Here is a 20,569-nt window from a genome sequence, read left to right as displayed (position 1 = left end):
CGTTTGGGCTTACCAGGTCTGTCCAGAGTCTTCCCCCACCCCTGACCCAACTCACCACCAGATGGTGATCGGTTGACAGCTCCGCCCCTCTCTTCACCCAGTGTCCAAAACATATGGCCTCAGATCAGATGAAACGATTATAAAATCGATCATTGACCTTTGGCCTAGGGTGCTCTGGTACCAAGTACACTTATGAGCATCCCTATGTTCGAACATGGTGTTCGTTATAGACAATCCATGACTAGCACAGAAGTCCAACAACAAACAACCACTCTGGTTTAGATCAGGGAGGCCGTTCCTCCCAATCACGCCTCTCCATGTGTCTCCATCATCACCCACGTGCGCGTTGAAGTCCCCCAGCAGAACTATGGAGTCCCCGACTGGAGCCCCATGCAGGACTCCACTCAAGGTCTCCAAGAAGGCCGAATACTCTGAACTCTTGTTTGGTGCATATGCACAAACAACAGTCAGAGTTTTCCCCCCACAACCCGCAGGCGTAGGGAGGCGACCCTCTCGTCCACCGGGTTAAACTCCAACGTAGCGCGCTCAGCCGGGGGGCTTGTGAGTATCCCCACACCCGCCCGGCGCCTCACACCCTGGGCAACTCCGGAGAAGAAAAGAGTCCAACCCCTATCCAGGAGTATGGTTCCAGAACCAAGACTGTGCGTAGAGGTAAGCCCCACCAGATCTAACCGGTAGCGCTCCACCTCCCGCACAAGTTCCGGCTCCTTCCCCCACAGAGAGGTGACATTCCACGTCCCCAGAGCCAGCCTCTGCTGCCCGGGTCTGGTCCGTCGAGGCCCCTGACCTTCACTGCCACCCATGTGGCAGCGCACCCGACCCCAGCGGTTCCTCCCACAGGTGGTGGGCCCATGGGATGGAGGGATGTCCGCCACGTAGCTTTTTCGGGCTGTGCCCGACCGGGCTCCGTGGCAAACCCGTTTAATGGAGACACTGATGATTATTGTGTCCATAAGTGCTTCTATTTGGGGGTGTCTTGGTTGTGAGTTCATCATCAGACATGTCTCTGAACAAATGCAGATACAGTCTATTTCACCAATCTTCCCAACACTAGCAAAATGCATTCATTTGGCACCAAAACTAGCCAAACACAAGCACTGACTTGAGTTTTGTAAACAGTAAGTGCTACTTGTTGGGGTAGTTTTGCTGACCTCTGAATTCCAGGATTTCCTCTCTAAAGAAATGTTTAAAAAAGCTATTTTCCCTGGTTACTGGTTAAACAATGCTGAAATGTTTTATAAGTCATTCTTATTCCCCTAACTTTAGCATTGACTTGACTGTTTAATTCAGTAAGTGCTACTTGTTGGGGCAGTTGAACATGACACGCTACAGACAGTAGCTGAAGTTAGATGTCATTGGATTGACATTCAGATCATCTCAAATGGAGACTCTGATGGTTATTGTTTACATAAGTGCTTCTTGTTGGGGTTGTCTTTGTAGTGAATTTATCATCAGACATATCTCTGAACAAATGCAGAGACAGTCTATTTCACCAATCTTCCCAACACTAGCAAAATGCATTAATTTGGCACCAAAACTACCCAAAAACAAGCACTGACTTGAGTTGTTAATGCAGTAATGGACTGTTCGTTATTTAATTAAGGGGTCACCAGAAGAGTTTTGTTGCCTCTAACCTAAAAAGACTCTCATCATCAGTAATAATTTTCCTATAACCCTACAAAATGATTTTAAAAAGAGTCATGACCCTCCCCTTGTGTACAAGTTTGCAAGAAGTACAGATGCCATTTGATTTTTACAGCCATGACATACAGGAGTTAACCTCTGCATTCTCATCTTACACATCACACTCCTCTGTTATGGTGTGGGGGTCATTTCAGTAGATTTACTCACTAACATTGTTGTGGAAACACAATAATATAACTAAATAACTAAACGCACACTTCATGCATTACTGCATTACTTCAAATACTAAGTTACTCCTCTAGTAAACTAGTATTCACATGAAATAAAACAAAACATTGAGACCATTCAGCAAAGGACAATGGGAAATAACAATTCAACACTTGTTGCTATGGACTTGTCACTAGGCTTCGTCATTGTATATTTTAGCCCATAGGTAAAGGTGCCGAAGCTGAACATTATATTCCAAAACACGTTTATTTTTTAAAGCAGATTTTTAAATTACATTGTAACAATTTAACAATTCGCCCTTATGAAATCCAATCGCGGCACGGCTGTTTTGGAACGCAATAGACAGACGCTTAAATTCAACTAAAATGTAACAGCGAACAATCACTACCTACAGTCTGTTGAGATGCCTCTCCAAACTCACCATAAAACATAAGACACGTTAAGAAAAAAGATCCGTATTTTGCTGTAATCCAATGACACGGAAAGATGTGCTTCTCTTTGGGGTTGTCTTGATTATGAATTCATCATCAGCGATATCTCTCAACAAATGCAGAGACAGTCTATTTCACCAATCGTTCCAACACTAGCAAAATGCTTTCATTTGGCACCAAAACTACCCAAACACTGACTTGAGTTCTGTATGCAGTAAGTGCTACTTGTTGGGGTAGTTTTGCTGAAGCTGAAGTACAGGGTTTCCTCCCTAAAGACATATTTGTGTGAATGCTGATTCAGCAGCATGCACAGTATTGTTATCCGATTTTTCATTCTTCAACTTTCTTTCAACTTTCAGCCGGCAACAATGGCGGCCACATTGAGTGTCACGGATACACTGGTGGACTCAAACACACAAGTCAAACTCAGAGCAAAAGGTAAGTTTGATTTATTGTTCAAATGAACAATGCAGGCAACAGTACAAACTCGACAGGCAGAAGACGTGGTCAGGAATACAAGCAAACGGTCTGGTAACACTGGATACATACACTGGGAAAAACGTTGGAAAGTGAGAGGAGCGAGGAGCTACAACAATCTGGCACGGAAGTGAAACAAGGGGGGTATATATACACGGGGGGTTGAAAGACAACTACACACAGGTGAATCACAAACGGCGGGAAACAAACAAAGGCAGGAAGACAACTGACCGGGAATGTAGACAAACAGTAAATTTCAAAATAAAATAGGAAAACAAACAGAACACAAAATAAGAGCGGGAGCTGGATCTGACAGTACCCCTCCCACTAAGGCCAAACACCGGACGGCCCATGCTCGTCAGGATGCTGTCTGTAAAAGTCCCGAATCAGGCTAGGATCCAAAATATTGCTAGCCGAAACCCACGATCTCCTCTGGACCGTACCCCTCCCAATCCACCAGAAACGACCACGACCTCTCTTCCTGACCGCCAAGAGCTTGCAGACGGTGTAGACAGGACCCCCGTTGATGAGACGAGGAGGAGGGGGAGGTGGTGTAGCCGGAACCAAAACGCTCTCTTTGACAGGCTAGACCTTGCTCCCGTGGAACATGGGGTGAACTCTCATGGATCTAGGAAGCTTTAACTTGACAGCCACAGGCTTAACAACTTTGGACACAGGAAAGGGTCCCACAAAGCAAGGAGCCAACTTACGGCTTTTAGTATGTAGGGGAAGGTCCTTAGTAGCCAGCCACACTTTCTGTCCCACTCTGTACTGGGGCGCCTCAGATCTTCGTCGGTCAGCCTGCCTCTTGTACCGATCCCAGTTCCTCAGGAGAACCTGATGAGCCCTCGGCCATGTTCGCCGTCAACGTCTGACCAAGGCCACCACAGAAGGAACTCCCACTTCTCTCTCGAGTGCAGAGAACAACGGTGGCTGGCATAGGCGCACTGGAATGGAGACAAGTCGGTGGACGAGCAGGGCAGGGTATTGTGGGCATATTCTACCCACAGCAGCTGTTTGGACCAGGAAGCTGGATTCTGAGAGACCAGGCAGTGAAGACTCATCTCCATCTCCTGATTCAGTCTTTCTGTCTGTCCATTAGACTGTGGATGGTAACCGGACGACAAGCTGACTGTGGCCCTGATGAGTGTGCAGAATGCCTTCCAGAACTGTGAGACGAACTGGGGACCATGATCAGAAACCACATCAACAGGTAAACCATGGATCCTGAACACATGGGAAAGCATAACCTCTGCCGTCTCCTTAGCAGAGGGTAACTTAGGCAGAGGAATGAAATGAACCATTTTAGAAAGCCTGTCCACTACTGTTAACACAGAGAGAAACGGACAAGTGTTGCAAGAGACCCACAGATGCTTGACGAGAGGTCTTGTTCTGAGCACAGACAGGACAAGCAGCCACATACTTCCCTCTCCATAGACGGCCACCAGAACCATTGTTGCACCACGAACATGGTCCTCTTGACTCCAGGGTGGCAGGAGAGGGGGGAGGTGTGTGCCCAATGAATAACCTGAGCCCGGAGTTCAGCAGGAACAAACAAGTGATTCGGAGGACAACCAGCCGGGACAGATAAACCCTCTAGTGCCTCTTTAACCCTTTTCTCCACCTCCCAGGCAACTGCCCCTACCACATAGGATTCAGGCAAAATGTTAGTCGGGTCTTCGGGAGATGGATCAGGGTCAAACAGGCATCAGGACTAACATTCTTAGAACCAGGACGACAGAACAACAGGTTGAATCTGTTGAAGAACAGAGCCCACCTTGCCTGGCGTGAATTTCTTTTAGCCTAACGCAGGTACTCCAGATTCTTGTCGTCAGTCCATACCAGAAACAGCTGTTCCGCCCCCTTGAGCCAATGACGCCACTCCTCCAAGGCCACTTTCACCGCTACTAACTCCCTGTTACCAACGTCGTAATTCCTTTCTGCTCCAGACAGGTTGCAGGAAAGGAAAGCACAGAGGTGAAGTCTCTCATCATGGGAGGAACGCTGAGAAAGGATGGCTCCTACTCCCACATCAAAAGCGCCCACTTCCACCACGAACTGCATTGTGGATCCAACAGAACCAGCACAGGAGCAGTAGAAAAACTTTGTTGCAGAAGAGTAAATGCCTGTTCTGCTGCTGGAGAACACTGGAACGGCACTTTAACAGAGGTAAGGTCATGAAGTGGAGCAGCCACCAAACTGAAGTTTCTAATGAACTTGCAATAGAAGTTGGCAAAACCGAGAAACCTCTGAATGTGCTTGCAGTTGACAGGAGTAGGCCACTCAGCAACTGCCCTTACTTTCTCTGGGTCCATTCGAAACTCTCCTTCTGACACCACAAAGCCCAGGAAGGACACAGTGGAAACATGAAACTCACACTTCTCCATTAATCTTTGTAACACCATCCGCACATGTTGAATATGAGTCTCTGGGTCTGGAGAGAGGATCAGGATGTCGTCCAGGTCGAACATGTCTCTCAAAATGTCATTAACCAACGCCTGGAAAACCGCAGGGGCGTTGGTGAGTCCAAATGGCATCACTAAATACTCGTAATGATCAGTAGGTGTCTAAGCCGTCTTCCACTCGTCACCACTCCTACAACAGGTCTATGGCACAGTCATATGGTCTATTGGGGGGGGCAATGAAGTGGCTTTAGTCTTATTGAAAATTTCCTTCAAATCCGGGTAACACTCGGGAACACCAGAGATCAGGAAAGTCAGATGACGAGCTCTCCGGCCGGTCCATAGAGGCTGCTATGTTGCTTTCTCTAACTTCAATGTGAACAGACAGGCATGTTTGCTCACAGTTCTCCCCCCAGTTAAGAATCTTGCCCGAAAGCCGTCAGAAAAGGTCACAGATACAGGGGAAGTGCGGTGGGTTACTCGCCAGAAGAGCCTACCGTCCAATGCCGTGGCTTCCAATGGCTTGGGAAGACAAACAAAGTCCAGAAGCAGCTCTCTGGCGAGACCGGTGTCCATAAGGCTAGTGTCCGCACTAGAATCCACCAGCACCGCCTGAGACCAGGAAACAGATCCATTGACCAAGGTGACCTCCACCTTGGGTCGAGAGGGACAAACAGGAACATGGGTACGGCTTACTGATGAGCCTGACCTTTTGCTGTACAGGAAGCGATGAAGTGCCCCAGCTGAGCGCAGTAGATGCAGCAACCCTCTCTCATGCGACGTCAACGCTACTCTGGTGAAAGGCGAGCTCTTCCCAGGTGCATCGGCTCCTCTGTGACCCATTTCTCAGGAGAAGAAACCACAGGTCTGTGAAGATCTGGCGTCGCAGGTTGAGTGCGCTGAAAAACTCTCAACGACACTAACACCCTTGGCTGGCCATTAGAGGGATCACTCCTCTGTAGCCTCTCTCCCTCTCCAGCAGGCGTTTGTTCGATCTTGACAGCAAGTGCATCCAGGTCAACCGGTAAGTCCAATGAAACTAAGTGAACATAGTCCGAAACCTGTCTCCTCTCTTGCCGTAATCCCACCAAGGCTCGAGCAGCCTCCCTTCCAGGAGTAACACTTTGTAAAATCTGTGTGAAAGTCTGAGTAAAATACAGATATGAGTCACATACCGCAGATCTCCGGCTCCACTCAGCAGCGGCCCACAACTCAGCTCTCCCAGTGAGATGAGAGATGACAAATGCCACTTGTTGCAGCTGATCCACTTTCGGGCTGAAAACGAACCGAAATTTCTAAAATGAAAATATGCTGCAAAGCAACTATGGGAGTGTGTCATGCGTTCATGTTGTAGCCATTTGTATCTTGTTCCTTTAGGGGATTGTTGAGCCCTCATCCCCAGCCAGCACTTCTGCAGCCAGCAGTTCACCACTGCCAACTCCCTCACCCAAAAAGAAAAGAAAAAGAAATAATCCCATCCTGGATTTCCTCACTGAGGAGTCCAGTAAAGAGCAGAGGCGCCACGAGGAGAGTAAGGCCAAGACAGAGAGGTTCTTGTCCCTCTTTGAAAAGATGATCGAGAAGCTGTAGTGTTTTTTTTGTTTGTTTTTTTTGGTTGCGATTTGCACAGTATTTTTTGAGTTTTATACATTTGAGTGCCTGTTTTTTTTTACTGAACAGTCAATCAACACTGTTCTGCTCATCTACCTCATGTATATTTTACAATATTGTTATTAATATATTACCATTGCACTGAACTGCCTTGCACTACATTTATATTTACATCTTAAATCTCAGACTACACAGATATTACACTATTCCTTCCCTCACTTCAATTGTTATTGTATATTTTTTGTAAATTTCTATTGTATTATTATTCTGTATACTTAACAGTATACAGAATATTGTCCTTTCTATTTTTATTCTGGCAAATAAAGCTGATTTGGATTCTGCATTTGATTTACATTATGGTTCTAATAGTTGATAATGGTTCTGTAATATACTACATTTTTATATAATGTTTTTGCCCGTTATGTTTACTTTATTGGGCAATAAAGACAGATTTTTGTTAACAAAGAGTGTTTCTGAACATCAATGACATTCGAAACTGTGATAACTGAAACAGATATACAAAACACCATGCAGTGTATACAAACATTTATTGCAAACAGACGATAAGTAGTACACAGATAAGAACATCTGCATTTATATCCACCACCACCACCACCAAAATGAACATAAAAGAAGTATAAAATATATACATGCATATGACACTTCATGTTCATGGGGCTTGCACATTGTCTGAAACTAGGGCAGCCAGTCTGTTTCTTGTGTAATTCCCAGAGGTTTCATTGTATGCCATGTGTTCATGGGGAGGTTGGGGGTCATCCATTAAAATGTCTTCATCTGGAACCAGTGTGTCACCATTGTCCATACACACATTGTGCAAAGAAGCACATGAAGCAATAACCTGGGGTGCAAACATGGGCTTCACCTCCTAAGCTCTGAAAAGCGTTGACCTCCATCTGGTCTTCATCATGCCGAACGCCCTTTCAATTATGCTGCGCCCCCTTGACTGATAGTAATTAAATCGCTGCTGTACTTGTCCATGCACTGGCTCCTTGAATGGGGTGATGAGGCAAATCGGAGTTTCCAAACAGGGATACCCACCATCACCCAGAAGGATGTAGCCCGTTGGGGGATACCGTCTTGCGGTATAAAAACTTGCGGAAATTACATGGACTTGTATTATATTGTAATACGAACCCAGTAAAGAAAGTAAAGTAAGTAAAGTATAATTTTGTCGATTTTTTTGTCCCAGTCCAGCCCTGCTATGTGCTTTATTCTGGGGGGGTGGAAGACAACTCTAGTCACGATGTTTTATTTTGCTGTTTTTCATTATTCGTGTGTCATGGACATACCATGTCCAGAAACCTGCCAGTCACATATTGCCTGCATGTTGACTGAGTAAAAGTCTTTATAATTCAAATAGTCTAATCTGTGACGCTGTGGTGTTTTTTTCCGTATGTGGCTGCCATCGATTGCTCCAACCACATTGTGGAATGCAGGGGTGTCTGAAATGCTGACAACCCCTGACCCACTGTTAGAGGGAAGTAGATTGCTCTCCTCAGATTGTCCCATATGTTCTGGGCCACTCTGTGGATGACACAGTGAACTGTAGCCTTTGGTACATTAAAGACACGGGACACAACCCGATAAGAGAGTCCATGTGCCGGCCAATAGGTGTATATGAGTACTTCAAGCTCATTACCCCAGCCATGGTCCTGCTCCCTTTGCAAAAGCCTCAGTAAGCTGTGCATCGCTGTTCTGGTGAGGCGGAAATCCTGCCTCAGCTCAGTCTCAACATCAAACCACATGCGCAGTACAGGCATGTTGGGGTTTATAGCACAGTATCTTGTTGGAGCACCAGTCTGGAAAAGAAAACCATTTCACACCATTAATGGGCTGAGTTGGAAAAATGTTTGCCCCTTCAAACAACTTTAAACTGTTTACGTCTCCCCTCCCCTCAAAATAAAACACATCGTGACTAGAGTTGTTCCCCCCCCCCCAGAATAAAGCACATAGCAGAGCTGGACTGGGACAAAAAAATTGACAAAAATCTTTACTGGGTTCGTATTACAATATAATACAAGTCCACGTAATTTATGCAAGTCCAGCTCAGCTAGCTACTGTGTTAGTTTGGTTAACGTTAAATACAACATAACGTTGTTTGCAACTAGCTAATCCATACATACCATAAGCTGATCCACCCGCATTCGTAGGCGTCGTAGACCTCTTCTTCTCACTTGATTTCTGGAATTTGTTGCAGACAATCGCAAAAACATCAATAAAGCCCACGCAATCAACATACACACACTAGCAGACGGCATCTTGGAAGTTTGTGATCAATACTTGTCGCCTCTGGTGACGTAGCAGCCAGCTAGCGACGATGTTTTGATGACGTAACCGTAACCAAGTAGTGTCTCATTTCATAGGGGTATGTTTTCATCCCTAGCCCTTACCACTCGTTTTCGAGGGACAAGGGGTAGGGGTAAGACGAAGGGGTAGGGGAAGGGATAAGACAGAGAAATGAGATTCAGCCTTAGTCTCTGTGCTTTCCGTGGGATGGGAGGGGATGGTTCCGTGCAATTCCGTCCATGCTTTTTACAAGTAAAACAAATGATCAGTTCACTACTTTCATTGAATGTATTTTTATCATTTGAAGAAACTAATTGATAAAATAACAATAAAAAGCTTCAAAAATGTAAAAAACAACAACAAAAAAGTCAAAAGCTGCAGAAAAAAATCTGAAAAAGTGACAAAAAACTTCAGGAAAAGTGACAAAACGTCAAAAAAAAAAGTGACACAAATGTCAGAAAAAAACATCAAGAAAAGCGCAGAAAAAAAATATAAACAATTTGTTATATATTTCTGCATTTTCATCAATATTTCTCACAGCATTTTTAAGTTTTCTTTACTTATTCATAATTTCAGTTCAGAAAATATATTCAGACCTTACAATATTCTACATCTTTTGCCATTATTCCACTTTTGAAGCCCATAGATACTGGCGCGGAGCCAGTGCTCCAGGGGCAGAGATCCCGCCATGGCAACTGCCTTTAGGTGGTCTGGGTAGGTCTGTGTTAGTTGTGTGAAACCGGTGTATGCAAACGCGGGGTGTTGTCCACCCAACACGGATAATGGGTAGGCCTACATAGGGGCATGATACATGCGAGGAATTGAAGCGAGACCTGGATGCAGGAGATTTAGGACACCCAGTTTGTGGATAATTCCTTGAAGTTGTGCGGCACGTGGAGACGGGGTGTCCGTGCGGCAGCAGGATAATGGGCTGCCTGCTTGGCTATCGCTGCTTAGACCAGGGGAGAGGTCTCGGCTCACACGGTTGGTCTCATCAGCAAGCACTGCAGAGTCTCAAAAAGACAAATGTGTTTTGCTTGGCGGGTGCACACCTGTGCCGTGTGTCAGCACGCAGAGAGCGGAGCCTCCTTCAGTCACAAACTCATATGTTTATCTTTTCATAAAAGGCTAAGACTGGAAGGATCAGCACAAATTATATGTTTATGTTTCCTCACCCGACAGGGTCTGGACTCTTGAAACTCTAAGGTTTTTGTGCTTCCAGCTAGCGGTCCGCGGTGCGATTTCTGTTGGGTCAGACCCATCTGCTAGCAATGGGGGGCCGAGACTGAGAGCTACATGGAAAAATATGCACCAAACAAATCACTTTGAAATTTTTCCGTTTTCCACTACACTTCCCCCCTTTTGATTATTTATCATTATTTACAAAACATCTTAGTTTTCTACATCAAGCAAAAACTATGAGGGAGATACCTGGTATACGAATAGAAATATTATCGGTATAATACTTTTTACATAATGTCATACTCATCCCAGACCATTGTTGCAGAAGCAAATCTCGATATCATTCAGTTTCAGTCTTGAGGAGAGAGATGGACCAGGGTGTAGAGTTACTGCGCTCACAATCGTTAAAGGGATAACTAGGATGGCAGTGGACTATGATACACTCATGTATGGCTTCTGTCAGTCGGCCTTTCCGGCTATACCAATGAAACAGTTGGGCTGTGCAACTGTCTGGGTCTGTAACTCTTCCGTTGCAGAGGCCTGTACTACGACGCAAGATTTGGCGTTAACGAGCTAACTTCAGGTTCAACCCAGGTTTCGTTCCTCTCTTCGCACCTGGGATTCGTCAGGACATGTCCTGGCCATGTGTCCCTTTTTACCGCACGTGTAACACTTGACATCAGCCAGGTCCATTTTCTTTCCTCTTCCTCTTCCCCATGACCTTGTTGCCCCGCTAGTCTTCATCACGTTGTCTTCTAGGCTATTTGTCGGCTTCTTCAGCTGTGTGTTGCCAATACGCACATCAGTTAGAATTATGTTTTGATATTTTTTTATTTTCTCTCATGCTCACTTACCACTGCCAGGGTTTCAACTGAAATAAAAGGCTAAAGCAACGACAGTTCATGGAAAGCAAAAGTGTAATCATGGTCAGATCTTGTGCCTGACTGATGGGGAAGTGACCAGTGTAGTCTAATGTAGGCTATTATAGTGGGTGTACTGTAGCCTACTGTATGTTGGCCAGAATCTGCCTTTGGGGGAGGAGGGGGGCATATCATAGTGGGGGGGCCTGGGTGTCCTCCCCCAGGACAGTTTTAAGCATCAACGACTTCATTTCCTGCATTCCGACACTTTAATGCACCAAGTTACGGTAAAAATACATTTATTCAGCCTATGGATGTTAAGAAAAAAGCACGGATGACAATTCAAAATGTATCAAAAATATAATGGAAAGTAGCCTATGTTGTTACGTGTCATTGGGCATTTTTAAGTGGGTAGCCTATATAGAAATCCTGGAGCTTACTATCACATAAACTACACCACTGGAAGTGATATTGATAGGATAAGCGTTGTGATTTACGTAAAACAGCGTCAGCTTTTTTTGCCAGCTTTCCTTCCTGCATTTTGCCTGTAAAACGTGTTTGTGTTCTTCATATTTATGTAGAATTATAGTTTGCTCTTCTTGTTTAAAATATGCGGCTCTGGTAGATGTTTGCGATTGGTCGTGGTGCGCAAACACCGCCTCTTTTATGTGAACGCACGTGCTGCTGGATTGGGAAACCCTGAGTTGACTGAACTAGTTGTTATCCAGCGTCGTGACACAGGTTATGCGGGACCGCGGTTGTTAGGGTTAGTGAAGCCGGATAACTGAAAGAAATCCAGGGCATGTTGATCTTGATTCGTTGTACAGGCCTCAGGTGTAGTGGAAAGTCACCTCTATCGCAATGAGAGAGCAGTTGTTTGATTTCTGAGGGGCTAGGACAAAGAGATCTTCGTTGCTAGACGGTGATAGGAAGGCCAACATTACCGATGAGTCAGGAAATGATGAGTGTACAGACCACTTTAAGAAAGTCCACCATGAGTTATGCTCTGGGTTGGATCTCAGTTTGCATTCGGACATTCCAAATTTCGCTAACATTTTCTCTATGTGTCTCTTTTGAGTCATTTTGATCTCTCCCTCAGTCTGTCTGAAGTCGATACCCAGGAAGTGTTTAAGTGGACCCATATCTTTCATCTTAAACCTTCTCTTCAACATTTCTTTAACAGCCTCAGCAGTCTCCTCGACACTGGACTCTTTACTCTCCTCAGGCTGTCCCTGACCCTGGTTGACTATCTTTGGCGGTGTATCTTCATAACTCTCAATGTCATCCCCCATGTCACAATCTGCCTGAGTCTGGCTATCTGCAATACCTTTGGTGATGAATTTCACCAGCCTATTTTTTACGACTTTTCCTGTCTCTGGATAATGCACGTTATATGCTGGACTATATTTATCATAACCTACAAAAATCCCCTTTTTGCACCTAGAATCCAGCTTCTTTTTATCCTGCTTATAAACGTAGCATTCAGAGCCAAATATCTTCATGTTAGATAGGTCAGGTGTTTTTCCTGTGAAAACACGGTAAGGTGTCTGCTCTAGCCGCTTACTGTAACACCTGTTGCCGATATAAGCTGCTGTCTGTACAGCATATGTCCATAATTGCTTTGGGAGGTTACTCTCCAATAGCATGCATTGTGACATCTCAAATAACGTTCTCCAACCTCTCTCGGCAGTTCCGTTCTGATGAGGTGAGTAGGGTGCACTTGTCTCGTGCCTTATCCCGTTACTCCTAAGTAAAGACTGGAACTCCTGCCCGGTAAACTCTGTGCCATTATCAGATCTTATGCACTTTATCTTTCCATATGGGGGAAAAACCATCCCACTGTAATCATCAGTAAATGCTATCGCATACCTGTATTTACTTTATCTAGTGGTTCTATAGGACGGCATAAGTCTCTGTCTATTAGCTCTAGTACAGTTGTAGCTTTAGCGTCTGCCTGTCTGTTTCTGCTTTGTGTAAACTTGCCCTGTGTGCATATTTCACAGTTTTGATTAGACTTGTCATGTTTCCCTTCATTGTCATCCCTTTAACCACTTTTTCTAATTTTGCAACATCATCAAAATTACAATGACCAAGCATCCTATGCCACGTTTGAATGTCATGACAACCATACACTTCATCAACATTTTCATTTTCTACTGTTCTAAGGTAATACAGCCTACCATACACATCCATTTTGAACTTGGTACCATCCTTGTGAATCATCCAGTTATCACTGTCCTTGAAGTGGATCTCTGCATCGTTGGCTGTAGCTGCTTTGACTGAAAAGATGTTTTGTGGAAACGATGGGATGTAGAGTGTTTTTTTTTTGCCTCGTTTTCACTTGTTGTGCCTTGCTGTCCAGCAAGTAGACTTCGGCGTCTCCCCTCATCTTCGCCATCCCGCTCACCTTAGTTCTGTCGGCAAGCTCGATCACGTGGTCCTCGGGTCTGAAGCTCTTGTCAACTGTTTTGAACTGTGTGGCGTCGTTGATCATGTGTGTTGTGGCGCCACAGTCGACCATGAGACCCTTCTTATTTCCTCTATGTGTAGAACAGTCACTCAACTTGAAGAAACAGAAAGATGTAGGCACTGCCTCCGTCTCTCCATCAGCTTTCTTCACATGGTCACGGCCTCTTCCTCAACCGCGCCCCCTTCCTCGCTGTGGTGTGTCCCATTTTCGTTCCTCTCTTCGCACCTGGGATTCGTCAGGACATGTCCTGGCCATGTGTCCCTTTTTACCGCACGTGTAACACTTGACATCAGCCAGGTCCATTTTCTTTCCTCTTCCTCTTCCCCATGACCTTGTTGCCCCGCTAGTCTTCATCACGTTGTCTTCTTCTACAGTCACGTCACTTCTCCCATATTTTTCAGTACTCTCATAACTTCGCAGTTTTGTTTTAAACTCCCTGAACGTTACAATGTCATTTGTCTGGGTGACGTGCACGACGACTGGCTTGTATGAATCAGGTAGCCCCTTTACTACCATGGCTATCTGAAGCCTATCACTAATATGCTCATCTGCTCTTCTCAATGACGTGAATATAGTCTCTGCTCGAATAATATAGTCAGTGACAGTTTCATTGCTAGCCTTATGGCGCGAGGAAAGTTCACAATACAAAACTCACAACGCGGGGTTTGTCCTTTCCCGCATAGTGCTCCCGAAGAATCTCCAGCGCTCTTCTTCCATCACATTTCGTGTCCCTCATTACCAATGACAAACTCTTGTTGTCCAGACATTGCACTAGCTCTGCATATGCCTCTCCGTTCTTTGCCTCATCTTCTGCGAGAGCTGTTTCTCTTCCTCAGCTATCTCCGGGTCCTCCAAGATAACTTCTCTAAGGCCACGCAACTTCATGTGCGCGAGGAACCTCGTTTCCCAGTGTTTGTAATTTTTCTCATCACCGTCAAATAAAAGTCTGAACCACCTTTGGCCTGCATGACTGGGCCCATAACCTGTAGCGTTAAGACATTTCTGCAGCAGTCTATCATTGTAACAGTCACCAAAGTGGTTAGCTATCACCTAGTGGCTAATATTCACTGGGAGAAAAATGACAGACCGCCATTGTCTCTTTTTGGTCTGGGAACTCACTCGGACCGTTTATTCTGCGCATGCTCACAATAGCATTCAAGTGCACGCAGGCACACACGTACAAATATGATGTCACCACACGGTTCAGGCCAGTGTTAGGGTCTCTGGAAGCAGAAGCGTCAACATAGAAAATGAAATCGGGGTTAGTGAGAGATGTGTCTTTGAGGTCAGGTCGTAGTATGCAGACCACCTGTAGCTCTGCAACACAATTGTGTTCCTCTCCGTCATCTGGTGTGGAGAGAAGAGAAGCAGGGTTAAGAGCAGTGCATCTTTTTACAGTGACATTTGGCATATCTAACAGAGTAGTGCTATCTAAGGTACCTGGCCACAGATAAATTAGGTCTTTTGTTCCCAAAAAATGTGTAAAACAGAATGTGGAACAAGGAGGGTTACGTCTGAGTAGACTACAATGTTTCTGGACGCATTTAACGCTTCCTCAGCGGCAGCCACTGCACGGAGGCAGGTTAGATGGAAGGCATGTGGGTTGTTCTTTTTTTGTGTACCTTTGCAGTGTTGGATCCTGGCTGAATAGAAAGGGAACCTGGAACTGCTTTACTTTGAGACTGACATAAGTTAATAAAGTCTCTCTGTCAGGTCTGTACTGAAACACAAAGATAAGTGAGTGATCATCATGTTTATTTAGACACAATTTACACAGGAAAACCTGTGCTGTATGGACTCCAAGAGAGCCTCACAGCAGGAGGAAACACACATACACACACACACACACACACACACACACAGCAAGCAGGTAGACATTCATTTTCATGCACTAATTACACAGTACATTTTTATAAATGTACCAATATTTAGTGGTGAAAGTGGCTGAAATACAAAACATAACATGGAATAACTTTACAGTAAATATTAATCTAAATTTGTGGATGGGACCATTTCATCAAATCATCAAACAAAGTGCTGGGTGTGTGGTGTTATTTTATTTTGCCATTTCTGTCCAGTCTTGTGTTACAACTCTTCAACAAACTTTTTTTTGTGTTTTTCAGGAATTGAGGCTGTGCTCTGATAGATCAGTGGTCCTACAGCCAAATGCCCTGCAAAAAGCACCAGGTTCAATGTTGGAGCGTCACAATGTAAGATCTTTTCTACAACCCTCAAAAAATACATTATTTTAGACTGTTAATGTACCTAACAAGCATGCTGTTGCAGGAGTTATTAAACACTGTTGATGCTGTTACACTGATGTCTTTCTTAGTTGACTCAGTTGTGTCTGCTATTAAATATGAGGACCTTCTGTCAGCACATTAGTGTATTTTAAGATGAGTCACACACACGTTACAATCCATTTACAAATGCTGTTTATTCCCAAAATGTACATATCACAAAAAAATGTTGTTCTTGCATATAATACACAATGTCTAGAATAAGATTTGACATGTAGGAGTTTTTCGCAGAATACTGCAAGTCCTCAACTGAAGCATACTGTACCTTCATGCACAAGCTCATATATTTATGATTTATTGTGACTCAACATGCCTTAAAGCTATAGTGTGTAGTTAGAATTCCTCATGGGGGAGACACAAAGTAATGACAACAAAACTGTTGTGGCGCGTCGACATGATACAGCCTTCCGTGATCGCGCACACGCCCCCACTGCTCCTCCACGCAGTTTCTACAATGCAAGGAGGACACTGAGAATTAAATAAACATGATGGACTCTTCAGAAGAGGTCATTATCTTCACATGAGCTTCTGCACGGGAAAGTCTTCTGAACATAGACCTACTGAGAAATCCAGAGAGAGTTGTGTGGAGCTGATAGTCTTCATTAGCTTTGTAGCAACTCATTTGGCAACGGCTTGATGTAACAGACATTCATTAATATCAAAATGTTACGCACTAAAGCTTTAACTACATGTTTGTCTTTTACTGTAATTACAAAGGTATCCACACTGAAAACTGAATGATTAGTGCCTACAGAAGGAAGACCTGGTGTCATCTGGTTGTGGAAAACAGAGACTGCATGGATGCATGGTTATGATGATGCCAGAAAAATATTTCCTTTGCAGTATTCAGAGGTTACATGTATTGCTTGAATACTGGTGTTACCAGTGATTGGCTAAAGGAGAGAAGACGTCCGTTCTTTGAGTCAGTGTAGTAAAGCTCATGTACATTAGATTTGATCATAACAGTTTTGGTAATTGAATAAGTTGTTTAACATGCCATTTTTAAATGTTCATCATACTTTTCAGTTATTAATTTTAGTGCTGTCAGTTAAACGCGTTATTAACGGCGTTAACGCAGACCCATTTTAACGGCGTAAATTGTTTTTATCGTGAGATTAACGTTCTTTTTGGCCTAGCAAACTTTGTAGTTTGTTTTTTCACATGCTGTTGCAACAACTAGTAACGTTAGAAAAACTACAACACCACACCGGATCTAGCTAGACCAGAAACAAAACAACAGGCTCGCCGCATACACTTGTTTGGGCTTGTGAGCCGGACAAAGAGTAGTAGGCTGACGTTACGTTTTGAGTGGATGGCGAGCGCGAGACGCCGAAATGGATGCCAATAAGATTCTGAATGGAAAGTTTACTTTTAAAAAGTTGTTGAGGGGGACAGTAGTTTCATCATACACAGCCTGTATGACATGGAGAAAGCTGCCCAACTGGAACTGCTGCCAAGTGCAAACGCTGTCTCATTAACCGGTGATCACTGGACGTCAGTGAGTAATCAAAATTATTTAGAAGTTACTGCACACTATATTGACTATGTATATCAGCATACGGTTTCAGGACTGCGTTTGTATTGTTTTTTTGACTGTTTTTGTCATTTGGGACATTGTCCACCCCCTTTTCTGTCCAGGAGAATTGTTGCAAAATGTAAAGGTTACAAATGTCCTGCTGTGACATCCGGTTTTTTGACTATTTTGTTTGTACTGTATAAGCAAAGTGTTAGTGTTACATCTCAGTTAGGTTAGGTACTTGTAGGAATTGTGCAATAATGACAGATTCATTCAATAAATAATAAACAAATACAAATCTTAAAGTCAAGTTCATAAAGTCACTTTATTTGCATTAATTTGATTCCCAATCAAGATCCACTGGTAAGAATGGCTTTCCATTGTTAATATGTACTTAAAAACAGTTCTGAATGATAACTTTATTCAGAAAAACCATGAAATTCCAAAAGGTTCACTTTTTCTTGCCACTGTAGACTCTATTCAGACCAAGGTTGTTACCATGGACTCTGTCGCTCTCTTTGGTCCACATAGCTGTCCCCAATGATCCAGACCGTGGCTGGGTGGAAAAACACATTGTAATAGTGAGAAATGTATCATATTGTAGGCTATAGAGAAATGCAAAATAATAGAATTGTATTCATGTGATAAAACATGCGATTAATCGTGATTAACTATAGAAATTTGGCGATTAATCGAGATTTAAAAAAAAATTTAATCGTTTGACAGCCCTAATTCATTTACAATAAACCGGCACTAATAAACAGCAGCTAATGCAGTTCCAATTAAATACAAGTTTTGTTTTTTTTATTTACAGTGAGACACTTTAATATGTAGTCATCTCACATCTTGGGGAAAGAAACTGTTCTGAAGTGTATTTATGTTAAGGAGAACGAGGAGGACCTCCTTGGCTGCTCCGCCTCGTAGGGACTGGTTGAAGATAGGAAAAGGTTCTCCATCTCACGACCCAGCCGAACCATTGGATGTGCAAGAAAAAGTATGTGAACCTTTTGGAATTTCATTGTTTTCTGAATAAATTTGTCATAAAATGTGATCTGATCTTCATCTAAGTCAAGGGTATTGACAAACACAATGTGTCTAAAATAACACCAACAAATTCTGACCTTTCGTGTCTTTATTGAACACACTCATTCAACATTCAAAACGGCAGTGGAAAAAGTTAAAAAACTTAGAATTAATAACTGGTTGACACCCCCCTGGCAGCAATAAACTCAACCAGGCGCTTCCTGTAGCTGTGGATCAGACCTGCACATCGTTGAGGAGGAATCTTAGCCCATTCTTCGTGGCAGACCTGCTTTAGCTCTGTCATATTCTTTGGACGTCTCATGTGTATGGCCCTCTTCAAGTCAATCCATAGCATCTCTATTGGGTTGAAGTCTGGCCTATGACTTGGCCACTCCTGTTTTGGGTCGTTGTCCTGTTGCATCACCCACCTTCTACACAGTTTCAGCTGACATACAGATATTCTCACATTATCCTGAAGAATTTTCTGATATACTTGGGAATTCATCTTCCCTTCAATTATTCCAAGCTGGCCAGGCCCTGATGCAGCAAAGCAGGCCCAAATCATGTTTCCTCCACCATACTTTACAGTTGGGATGATGTTTTCATGATATGCCGTGCCATTTCTACGCCAGATGTAGTGCTGTGTGGTATTTCCAAATAGTTCAATCTTAGTTTCATCAGTCCACAAAACATTTTGCCAATACCGCTGTGGAGTGTCAATGTGCTCTTTTGCAAACTTTAAGCATGCAGCAATGTTCGTTTTAGTAAGCAGTGGCTTCCTTCGTGGTGTCCTGGCGTAGATAGTCTGCTTGTTCAATGTTTTACGTATCGTAGACTCATGAACAGATGTTAGCCAGTTCCAATGATGCCTTCAAATCTTTGGCTGTCATTCGGGATTATTTCTTGACCTCATTGTTGAGTCTTTGTTGTGCTCTTGGTGTCATTTTGACTGGGCGCCCACTTCTTGGTAAAGTAGCAACAGTCCCAAAGTGTCTCCATTTGTAGCTAGATTGTTTGCCTAACCGTAGACTGGTGAATTTCTAAAGTCTTTGAAATAACTTCGTAACCCTTGCCAGCTTTATGTAAATCAACAATTCTTGATCGTAGATCCTCTGAAAGCTCTTTTTGGCGAGGCATGGCTCACATAAGCGTGTTCTTCTTGTGCAGTGCAAACTCCAAAAGTTCAAGGGGTTTTTATCAGTCAAAGTAGCTGTAGTCCACACCTCCAAACTCATTATCTTAACGAGACTCCAGGTGTGCTAAAACCTGACTCCATTTAGCTTTTTTGACGTCATTAACTCAAGGGTTCACATACTTTTTCCACAAGCACTGAGTTTTTATTTGGTTGTTGTCAAAGACATGAAATAATTTTAGACACATTATGTTTGTCAATACCCTTGACTTAGATGAAGATCAGATCACATTTCATGATAACTTTATTCAGAAAACCATGAAATTCCAAAAGGTTCACTTTTTCTTGCTACTGTAGACTCTATTCAGACCAAGGTTGTTACCATGGACTCTGTCCACATAGCTGTCCCCAATGATCCAGACTGTGGCTGGGTGGAAAAACACATTGTAATAGTAGGAAATGTATCATATTGTAGGCTATAGAGAAATGCAAAATGAACAGCAGTACTCTTATTTTCACGCACCTACAGGTATCTAAAAATGCATGATAGTTAGGCTATACAAAAAGTCTGCTAAAACGTTAATATTTTACATTAAATTACAATAGAAAAGTAACTATTCTGGGGCATTGTGTAGGTGGAGATGCCAGCACTCTCAATAACTTTCTGAAAGAGAAAAATGACTCCTGAGGCCCTCATAGTTAAATATTAACGCACAATAGAATAACGTTGAACTGTACGTCATTTAACTGGGAGAATAAAATAGCACATTAGTAACAGTCTTGTCATAAATAAATGAAAAAATGATAAATCATAAATGAATGAAAAAATAGAATAAATGAAAACTAATAGATGATTAACACCCTAACAGCAAACCATAAATGAGGTATTTGACAGTCAGATAACACGGCACAGCAGCTGAGATCTAAAGGAGATTATATCACAAAGGACCGGGTATTATTAAATC

At 43.5% G+C, this 20,569-nt stretch overlaps 1 pseudogene; it reads right to left on the bottom strand.

Moving 5' to 3' along the window:
- Positions 1-7,484: 7,484 nt before the first annotated feature.
- On the bottom strand, positions 7,485-18,893 carry LOC144532772 (uncharacterized; annotated as a pseudogene).
- Positions 18,894-20,569: the final 1,676 nt, after the last annotated feature.

The sequence above is a fragment of the Sander vitreus genome, chromosome 17, assembly GCF_031162955.1.
Source record: "Sander vitreus isolate 19-12246 chromosome 17, sanVit1, whole genome shotgun sequence".
Taxonomy (NCBI): domain Eukaryota; kingdom Metazoa; phylum Chordata; class Actinopteri; order Perciformes; family Percidae; genus Sander; species Sander vitreus.
The sequence above is the reverse complement of the archived record's forward strand: the minus strand, read 5'-3'. Positions and strand labels throughout refer to the sequence as shown.